This window comes from Chenopodium quinoa, unplaced genomic scaffold, assembly GCF_001683475.1.
Source record: "Chenopodium quinoa cultivar QQ74 unplaced genomic scaffold, ASM168347v1, whole genome shotgun sequence".
NCBI classification, from domain to species: Eukaryota; Viridiplantae; Streptophyta; class Magnoliopsida; order Caryophyllales; family Amaranthaceae; genus Chenopodium; species Chenopodium quinoa.
The window spans coordinates 3,503,645-3,514,205 of NW_018742770.1; the positions used below are offsets into that span (position 1 = coordinate 3,503,645).

The 10,561-nt window shown below is 42.2% G+C and overlaps 1 long non-coding RNA gene across 1 annotated transcript; it reads left to right on the plus strand.

The window, feature by feature from the left end:
* Nucleotides 1-9,510: 9,510 nt before the first annotated feature.
* Nucleotides 9,511-10,151, plus strand: LOC110724766. Its single transcript, XR_002512054.1, has 3 exons — nt 9,511-9,635; nt 9,895-10,004; nt 10,111-10,151. It is a non-coding gene; the product is annotated as an uncharacterized LOC110724766 (long non-coding RNA).
* The last annotated feature ends 410 nt before the right edge of the window (nt 10,152-10,561 follow it).

Here is a 10,561-nt window from a genome sequence, read left to right on the forward strand (position 1 = left end):
TAAAAAACCCTTAAAGAGTAGATAGAACGAAGAAAATTTTGAAAGGATAAAAAGTTGTAAACATTTATATAAATGGCGGCTCCAAGGCCTTTCACTAATTCAAAATGTACTTACAAAGATTGTTCTGCCCCGAAGGGTTTACACATGATATTTTTTCAGTACATCAGCGTTCCAGTGATTTTTCAACTCAGTTCCATCCAACTGCCGAAGTCGGTATGTCCCTGGCTGAAGCTCATCATAGATTTCATAAGGTCCTTCCCATGCAGCTGAGAGTTTCCCATGGATTCGGCCTTTCTGAACTGCAGCAGCATTCCGGAGGACAAGGTCTCCAATTTTGAGAGGCCTTGCATGGACCCTTCGGTTATAAAATTTGCTGATTCTCTGCTTATAGGCGGCCATTCTGTCTCGGGCTGAGTCTCTTACTTCGTCGAGGAAATCGAGAGATTCCCTCATCAGTCGCTCATTCTCAGCCGAGAAGTGGTGCACTCGAAGGCTCTCAGAGCCAATTTCCACTGGAAGGACGGCTTCGGCACCATACACCAGTTCAAAAGGTGAGTGGCCCGTTGCCTCTTTTTCAGTTGTCCGAAGGGACCAAAGGGTCCCAGGGAGCTCCTCCAGCCACTTGGACTTTTGATCTTCCACCCTCTTCTTGAGGGCATTTAAGATCTGTTTATTTGCAGCTTCGGCTTGTCCGTTACTTTGCGGGTGGCATACCGCTGAATATGCCAGTTTGATGCCGAACTGATCTGTATACCGCTTCAGCGGTAAGTTATCAAATTGCCTCCCATGATCGAAGACAAATACTCTCGGGATGCCAAAGCGAGTGATGATATTCTGCCAGATAAATTTTCTGACAGTTTGCTCTGTAATGTTCGAGGCTGCTTCGGCCTCGATCCATTTACTGAAGTAGTCAACTCCAACTATCAGCCATTTTTTCTGGTACACAACCTCTGGAAATGGTCCTAGTATATCCAGTCCCCATTGGGCAAACGGGAGTGGATTAAGGATCGGCTGAAGATCCCTTGCTGGCTGATGGATAACTGGAGCGTATTTTTGACATTTTTCGCATTTCCGGACCAGCTCCTTAGCATCTGCGATCATGGTGGGCCAGTAATATCCAGCCCTCAATGCCTTGTGGGCTAAGGTTCTTCCCCCAATGTGGTTCCCACAGATGCCGAGGTGAATCTCCCGTAGGATATAATCTGCATCTGTTGGTCCCACGCATTTCAGCAATGGGGCTGAGAAGGACTTTTTCAGAAGTTCCCCCCTGAAGACAATGAACCTAGAGCTGGTTCTCTTCATCTTGGAGGCCAAAGCTTTATCTTCGGGAGTTTCTCCCGGAAGCTTGAAAGCTAGGATGGGGTCCATCCAACTAGGCTCTGGGTCAGCGCAGCACACTTCAGGTGCTTCGTCGACACTTCTCTCTCGACGCACTTCTACATATACAGATCTGTTCAGCTCGGTAAGAGATGAACTAGCAAGTTTGGAGAGTGCATCGGCTTGAGTATTCTGACCCCTTGGGATCAGCTGAACCTCAAAATTTTTCAGCTCTGCAATGACTGATTTGATCTTGGCAAGATAAGCTATCATGGAGGGCTCTTTGGCCTCGTAGCTGCCACTGATCTGATATGCAACTAGCTGAGAGTCTGTTTTTAGGCAGACATGATCGGCTTCCAGGGAGATGCACAATTCTAGGCCGGCGATTGCTGCCTCATACTCGGCTTCATTGTTCGAGGCCTTAAAAGAAAACTTTAGTGCATACTCAAAGGATTTGCCTTCGGGAGAAGTTATCACTACTCCTGCCCCTGAACCGTTTTCGGTGGAAGATCCATCCGTAAACACGGTCCAGACTTTCTTTTCACTGTCTAGCGCTTCTTGGTATGAGCATTCGGCCAAGAAATCCGCTAGAGCTTGAGCCTTAATGGCAGCCCTCGGACGGTAGCTGATGCTGAATTCGGTAAGCTCAAAAGCCCACTTGGCTAGCCTACCAGATTTTTCAACCTTGCCGAGAACTTTTTCCAACGGCTGATCAGTTAAGACCACTATCTGATGGCAATCAAAATAGGGCCTCAGCTTCCGAGCAGCTACTACTACCGCGAAAGCGACTTTCTCGAGTAGAGGATAGCGAGTCTCGGCATCCGTCAGTGTATGACTGACGAAGTAGATCGGTTGCTGACTTTTACTTTCTTCCTTCAGCAATACTGCGCTGATGGTGGCTGGGCTAACGGCCACATATAGGTACAAAGTTTCTCCTTCAGCTGGGCTAGCCAGCGTTGGGAGTTGAGCCAGATGCTCCCGAAGCTGTTTAAAGGCGTCTTTTTGCTCTTCCTCCCAAACGAGCTCTTTTGTTTTCGGGAGTTTCAGGGCTTTGAAGAAAGGTAACCCCTTATCCGAAGCTCTGGAAATGAACCTCGAGAGGGCTGCCATTCTTCCGGTGAGCCGCTGAACATCCCGCTTCGTTTTCGGCTCAGGAAGGTCGAGCGCCGCTTTGACTTTAGAGGGATTGGCATCAATCCCCCTTTTGCTGACTATGAACCCAAGGAATTTCCCTGACTTCACGCCGAAGACACACTTCTTCGGATTCAGCTTCATTTGATGCTTTCTCAAGGTGGCGAAAGTTTCAGCCAGGTCCTTTACATGGTCCTCTGGTTTTTTTCTTTTGACGATCGAATCGTCAACATAGACTTCCATGTTTCGGCCCTTTTTATCGGCAAAAACTTGATCCACCAGCCTTTGATAGGTTGCCCCCGCATTTTTCAATCCGAAGGGCATCATTTTGTAATTGTACACCCCAGCGTTCGTGACGAATGCTGTCTTTGCTCGATCGTCAGGGTGCATAAAGATCTGATGATACCCCGAGAATGCGTCCATGAAACTAAGCAAGGCATGGCCACTTGTCGAATCGACTAGCTGATCGATCCTCGGCAAGGGATAGAAATCCTTTGGACAAGCCTTATTTAGGTCCGTGAAGTCAACGCACATCCTCCAGGTACCATTGGGCTTCTGAACCATCACCACATTTGCCAGCCATTCTGGATATTGGCAAGGTTCGATGAATCCTGCCTCCAACAATTTTTTGACCTCGGCTGCGATGTCTCGGTTCTTATTGGCGGAGTAATTCCGCTTCTTTTGCTTAACTGGTCGACACGTCGGGTCAACATTAAGCTTATGGGAGATGAGGTCTGAACTTATCCCGGGCATATCAGCTGCCGAGAAAGCAAACACATCTCTGTTGTCCCGAAGGAGCTGAATAAGTTCACAACGGGTGTTCGGATCAAGGTCCATCCCGATTGTTACACATTTCTCAACGTCTCCTTCGGTCAACTCAACTGTTTCAGTCTGTTGGTCCATGGCCATTGCTGATGGACTGGACTCTTCATAATCTGGCCTGCTGCCAATGTCGGCAGGTGTCCCAGTCTTTTTGTTCTTCGGCTGGCTCTCTGAGTCTTGCGGCTCAGCTGAAGAGCTAGCCTTTTCCCTTTCGGGCCCTTTACCTCTGGGTACAGATCCTTGGGCCGAAGCACTTAGGCCTTTCGGCTTTTTTGTGCTCGGCTCTCTTTCTTTTTCTTTCTCCTCCTCATCCTTGTCATCTGGGCGACTATTGGATGGTTTGAGGTAGTTGCACCTTCGGGCGTCCTTTTGGTTTCCCTGTATCCTTTCGGGGAAGCCGGCGTCTGAGACGTAAATCATCAGCTGATGATAAGTTGAGACGACCCCTTGGATCTCATGAATTATGGGTCTCCCCAAAATCACGTTGTACACTGAAGGAGCGTCGATGACCAAAAATTCAATCATGACGTTCCTGGCTGCCTCATCGCAACCGATGGTGACAGGAAGTGTCACCTTCCCATCTGGATAAGTTGAAGCCCCATTGAACCCGGATACCGGGTAGGGTACCGGCGTAAGGTGCTTGGGCTTCAGCTTGATTTGATTGTAGGCCTTTCGGAACAGAATGTTTGCTCCACTGCCACCGTCAACAAGGACCTTACTGACGTCGTGGTTGGCCACCGTGGCGATGATCACCAACGGATCCTCGTGAGGGAACGTAATCCCCCGGCAGTCGGCGGCTGTGAACGTCATGTTCGGCACCGGCGACTGGGGAGATTGAATGTCAGCGTTGTTCACCTGGTGAGTCAAAGCTCTAAGGTGTCGCTTGTGCTCCCTCCGAGAGTATATTCCTCCTAAGATAACATTGATCGGAGGGAATTTCCCCTCCGGCTTTTTACTGTTTTTCCGGGGGAAGTCGAGGTCTTGCCGAGAGTCCTTTGCTGACTTCTCGGATTCTTTTTTCTCGCGGTGATCCGCGATGTATTTTTTCAAGTATCCCTTCCGGACCATGTCCTCTATCTGGTCCTTCAGTTGGATACACTCCTCAGTGTTGTGTCCCGAAGACTCGTGGAACTCGCACCACTGATTTTTATTTTTTCGCTGATACCACTCTGGGAGTGGTCTCGGCTTTCGGTAACTCTGCTCCTCCTTCGTCACGCTGTAAATTTTGGCGCGTGGAAGAGAGAGCGGAGTGTAGGACTCGTATCTGCCTGTGTATGAGGCAAATCTTTCCTTCTTTGGGTCGCTGGCCAAAGATTACTCCGAGGCCTTTGACTTTCCCTTTGCCTTATGGCCTTGGCCTTCAGACAAGGGTATTTGTCTTTGTTTCCCTCCCCCAAATTGAGGTTGGGTTTTCGCTTTGTTCCATTCTTCGGCTCGGATGAACTTGTCCGAGGCATTCAGAGCTTCCTCCAAGGTCTGCGGGGTATGCATGACCATGAAGTCTAGGAACTTTCCGGGCTGAAGGCCATTCTGCATTGCAAAAACGGCTAGCCCCTGGTCCAGCTGGGAGACGCTAGATGATTCGTTACTGAAACGGGTCAGATAGTCTCGGAGGCTTTCGGTTTCCCCCTGCTGTAGACTCATGAGCTCTGCAGTAGTCTTCTCTCGGCGGTTTGCCGTGGAAAACTTGCTCCTGAACTTGGAGGACAGATCATCCCACCCTGTTATGGAGCCTTGCCTTACTCCCTTGGAGATCCACGCTTGCGCGACCCCCTTGAGAGTGGTAGGGAAATATTTGCACCAAGTCGCCTCGGATCTGGGGCAAAGATGCATATGAGTCTCATACGAGGCCACGTGATCCTTCGGATCCGAGGTCCCGTCATATGTGATGTGCGACGGTATTTTAACCGTGGGTACGCGCTCTTCCAGTATCCATTGCTCGAATGGTGAACTGGCGGGTAGCATAACGGCCTTGCCCTTGTTCCTGGCCGAAGGGACCGCGCTCCGCCCTCTTAGAGAGGTAGGAGTGGTTTTCGTCCCTGGCTGGGAAGTCTGGGCCTCGGCTGCAGGGAACGAGAGGCTACTGCGCATGCTCGGTTCCTTGCTGCCGAGTCGGTCAAGGACGCTTCGGCGAACAGTCTCAGGTTCTCGGTGAGTAGATTCTGGCCGAGAAGCTGAGCTGCTGCTCTTATGCGCTTCTGGTCTTGAGGATGAGGATCCTTTTAAAAATTGAGGGTTTTTTTTCCTCTCTTTTTCATTTTTCCAGGAATCCTCTTCCCACTCTTCCAGTTCCCGGAAGGAAGGAAGCTTCCCACCATCATGGTCTAACTTCCTCCGCTGATGCCGGGTATGCGGAGGAGTTCGATCACGAGGTGGTGGCATATTTTGTGCCCTCATCGCCTCCATGAGCACTGCCAGCGCTCTTGCCACCTCTTCCGAGCTGGGCCCCGTCAAAGGGGTCCTCGGCCGAGTATGGGAATGAGGGCGCGCAGCCGATGGTTGGCTTTGGGGCACTGAATGTGTCCTATGATCGGACTCACCCCTGCTAGACCGAGAGTGACTCGGCCTATAATGAGAGTCATGAATTACGGGAGAAAGGGAATCCTCCTTGTATGATCCTCCCCCCGAGCTGGCACCCTTGGGAGAGTTCCGGTCCGGCGAGGGTGATGGTGTAGGGGTTTTAGGCTTTTCGCCCGCTCCTTGACGGAGGCTTTTGCTCTTGCGGTTCTTAGCCATTGCTACTAAGATAATTGCAAGATGATCTTGGTTAGAAATTTGGCTTAAAGATTTTTGAAAGTCCTCCCCACAGACGGCGCCAAATTGTTTCGGGTGAAAACAATGGGACCTTGCCGAAGGTCCGCTGAAACGGAGAAGACTGGATTCGGTCCGAGTTATGCTGGGCCGAAGGTTTCCTGCACAGTAAACACACGTAAACTAGGCTCGGGGGTGTTGCCGAGGAAGGCCCCTCCGATGCTAAAGTCAGTACAATGTGTAGAAAGAGAACACTATGCAAGAGAGTTAGTTGCTTGAGGCTTTGCTTGAATATATGAGAATATATGAGAATGTATGGGAATCTATGAATAAATGAATGTATGAATATTGATGGCTTTTATACCTCTTCATACATGGAGAGGTTGGGCCTTAGCCCACTGGGCTTGCTTTGAGGGCTGACCTTTGACTTTAGCACAATTGGAGAGTTGAACCTTGACCTTGGGCTTTTAATTGGATCATTTAATGCCTAGGCCCAATTGGACTAAATTGGACCCAAACAGATTATATCTATCATCTATGGAGCAAAATAAGATATTTTTGTAAAAATTATTATTATCTTAGTAATTTTAATACATTATAATTTTTTCATATTATAAAGTTTGAAAAAAATGGTGTTTTATAATAATATGTAATTAATAATAAAATAACATTAAACACACACAAAACACAAACCTTTTAAATAAAACAAATGTACAATAAAATATTATACATTTGTTATAATTAAAGTGACACTAACATGTGCAAAAGTTACCTTAAAATGAATAAAAGTTATTCTGACATAATTAAGAGTTAGTTATACTTCATTGTTGATAAAAGTTACACAAAAATTTGTAAAAGTGACACTAAATTTGGCAAAAAGTGACCCCGATGTATAGTAAATAATTGTACACCGGCTGTATACAAAAGTTGTTGAAACATAACCCGTGCATCGCACGGGCTTCACACCTAGTAATATACAATTAAAAAGCTAATAAACCTTAACAATATTTGTAATAATTAAAGGAAAACAAAATTGTAAATAAGAAGAGCAACCACGAAGGAGTAAAAATAAATCATCTCGTGGTAATAAACAAAGTCTTCGTACATACAATTTTTTTTCCTTTTTAAATAACAATAATAACATATGAAGTACAAAACATTATAATTTTTTTTATTTAAAAAAAGGCATTACAAGTTTTTGTTAAAAAAAACTTTGTATTAATTGATGATATGTTTAATGAAAAAAAAAACCCAATCAAATATATTAATGAGGGTAAAAAAAGTAAATATACATTTTTGTACACAATTTTGTACATATTTTTGAGGGTATAATTGTAGCACACTATTCCTAAGAGTTATTTTCTACTTTTTATAAGGTAGGGAATCTAGTTAGCCATTTTTTATTTATTTATTTAATTGCAATACAAGCAATATTTGACTAGACAACCTAGTCCGTCCACCATGCATTATCGTATTCATCCACAACTTATGACATTATATATGTGTAATTTAAGAGCTATGATAAGCTTGAAATAACTCGGGTGTTGAATTGAAAAAAAAAAAATCATGCATTACGTGGGATCCACCACCGATTGATAAACTACAAAAATTTGGCCTTTTAGCAAAAGGTGAAATCCGTTGCTAATTGCTAAAAATCTGTCGTTGGACATAGCTAGCTACGGATATATCGACGGAATCACTCTATTGGTAAAAACCTTGTCGCTAAATGAATTTAGAGACGGAAAAAAATACGTCGCTGGACTTAGCAACGGAAAAAAAAAAAATCTGACATAGCTAGCTACGGATTATCGACGGAATCACTCTGTTGGTAAAAACTTTTCCTTGAATCTCCAATCGCAATATTGCTGTTAGTAGAAGTCACCCGTGACCTCAATGTCAAATAGTAAAACTCGTACAACTATACCAAATATTATTTGTTTACTTTTACGCACATAATTGATGATAAATGAAAGAAATATTAGAGACGGAATTTAAAATCCGTCTCTAATGTAGAAACGGATTTTCAAATCAGTCTCTAATTTAGAGACGGATTTAAAAATCTGTTTCTAGTTTAGAGACGGATTGAAAATCCGTTTCTAATTTAGAGATGAATTTAACTTGCATAATTCGTATCTAATGTATGTAATATTTTAAATAATTAGTTTCAAAAATTATCTAGAGACGGAATCAAAATCCTTCGCTCATATTAGCAACGGAAAAAAAAAAAAATCCGTCTCTAACTTAGCAACGGAAAAAAAATCCGTTGCTAACATAGCAACGGAAAAAAAATCCATCTCTAATTTAGCAACGGGAAATAAATCCGTTGCTAGATTCAGCAATGGAAAATAAATCCGTTGCTAATTTAGCAACGGAAAATAAATCCGTTGCTAATTTAACAACGGAAAAAAAATCCGTTTCTAATTTAGAGACGGATTTTCAATTCCGTTGCTAATTCCGTCTCTAAATGGATTTTTTTGATTCCGTCTCTAATTTAGAAAATGGATAAAATTCCATCGCTAGAATTCCTTTCTATATGGACATTTTTTTGGTAGTGATAATTCATCATTATATATATATCGAAAACCTCTCAGAGATCACTTTAAGAGTGAGGGGAAAGGGTATGGGAATCCCCGCTCTCAAAGTGTCTCTAGTAGGGTTTTTATCCACAATCTCTTGGTTATGAGACACAAACTTGACCACTAGACTAAGCTATGCTTGGTGATAATTCATCATTATATACGTACTGTATAAAAGATACAAACTTTGTTATGATTATATACGAAGTACATTATAAGGTACTAACAGAATACTTGGTAAGGTACAAGATACAACATTATTGTAGCGGCCAAATCGATATATGCATGACACACAACATACAAGATACAAGTCATACAACCGTATATGTGATGATGTGAAATGCTGAATATATGTCTTGGTGTACAAGTATTATATACACGTCATTTATACAAGGAATCAAATTTGGATTTTTAAGATTATCAAATATAAACACATCTATATTTCATCCAAAACTTAGTTGGATAATCGAGAGAAACTATAAAATCCAAAAATTAGAGTCAACTTCCAATAAATTCCATAGTTTTTGACAGCTTATACGCCATATGTAATATGAATCTAGATTGAAGCGGTTTAACACTTAAATCCATAGTTTTTTAGATAAACATTATCATATGTACTACAATAAAGTCCATAGTTTATGCAAACTTTAACTTTCTATTTTTAATAAATTAATTATCTAGTACATTCCTAAAAATATCTTGTCCATTCCTAAAAATATCTTGTCCATTTTTAATTAAAGTTGATAAAGATAGCTCGGGAAACATTACCTTAAAAATCAAAGGATGTATCATTTAAATAACAATGTAGATAAGAATCATATATTATGGTGGGCTCCACCTCATCACTAACTTTGAATCTATCTTACTTTAAAATCCAAAAAACTTGTTACAAATAAATAAATAGAGTGCATTAACAACAAAAAATAAAATTAAGAGTGAAGAAACAAAATCAAAAACAAAAGTTGAAGCACAAAAAATATCAAGTCATGGGTTCCTTAATGTCTGGATGGGATTCCCCGGTTCAAGATCAAAAATATGGTATGTAATTCTTGGGTCTCATGAAGTATATAATTGTAACATGTAAATTTAATGTAACACAATTCAGAAATCGTTTTATAAAATGTTGTTCCCGTGTGTACGGATTATTAGAATGCTTCATATCTACTGTTAAAAGTTATGGAGAAGCATTTAAAATAAGTTGTGTTCGTTAAGCCTATCACGTGTGACAATCCTTGTTTATGTGGTATCGTTCAATGTAAATCATCTTGACTAACTAAATTTTTTTGGTGATGATTAGTAAAATTGATGAGAAACAAGTCACTAACGAAAGAGGGCATTGAAGATTATTGGAAACTCAGGAAGAAAACAGAGGAAGAACATCTTAAAGCTGTTTCTCCTAGAGTTCAGGTATGAATAATGATTTATCTTTGATATAATTAATAAGTTTCTTAATTAGTTGTTAATCTTGTTAATTATTTCATTGATTTTTGAGATTTTAATTACCCATTTGCAGGATATAATTAATGAAGAATCTGCTCCAAATGAGCTTTAAAAGATCGACTTCGTTGCCAATGATTGATAGAAAGAGTAGTAAAATCATTGTAGGCAAGGAATCTGATGCCGATCTTGAACATCTTAATGGCTGGTAAGTTTATTTTGTTATTTTTAGAGGTGGTAAAAAAATTTGGACCGGGTCTTTAAACCCGCAAAAAAATATAGCGGGTTTTTCAAGGTGTTATTTGGATTTTGGACTAAAATGTGTTTTTAGGCTTGTCAAAGCCCGTTTTATTTTCGAGCCGGGCTGAATGTGATCACCTCTAAGTTATATGCACGGTCTAATGTATTTTGTAAAAATGGATATAAATAATCACGTTAGTAGTGCAATTTAAACTGCAATTGTACGTGTGCAGGTGGACAAGAAGCAATTGGGCATTCCTTAACGAGCCGCCGGTAATAGAAGGAGA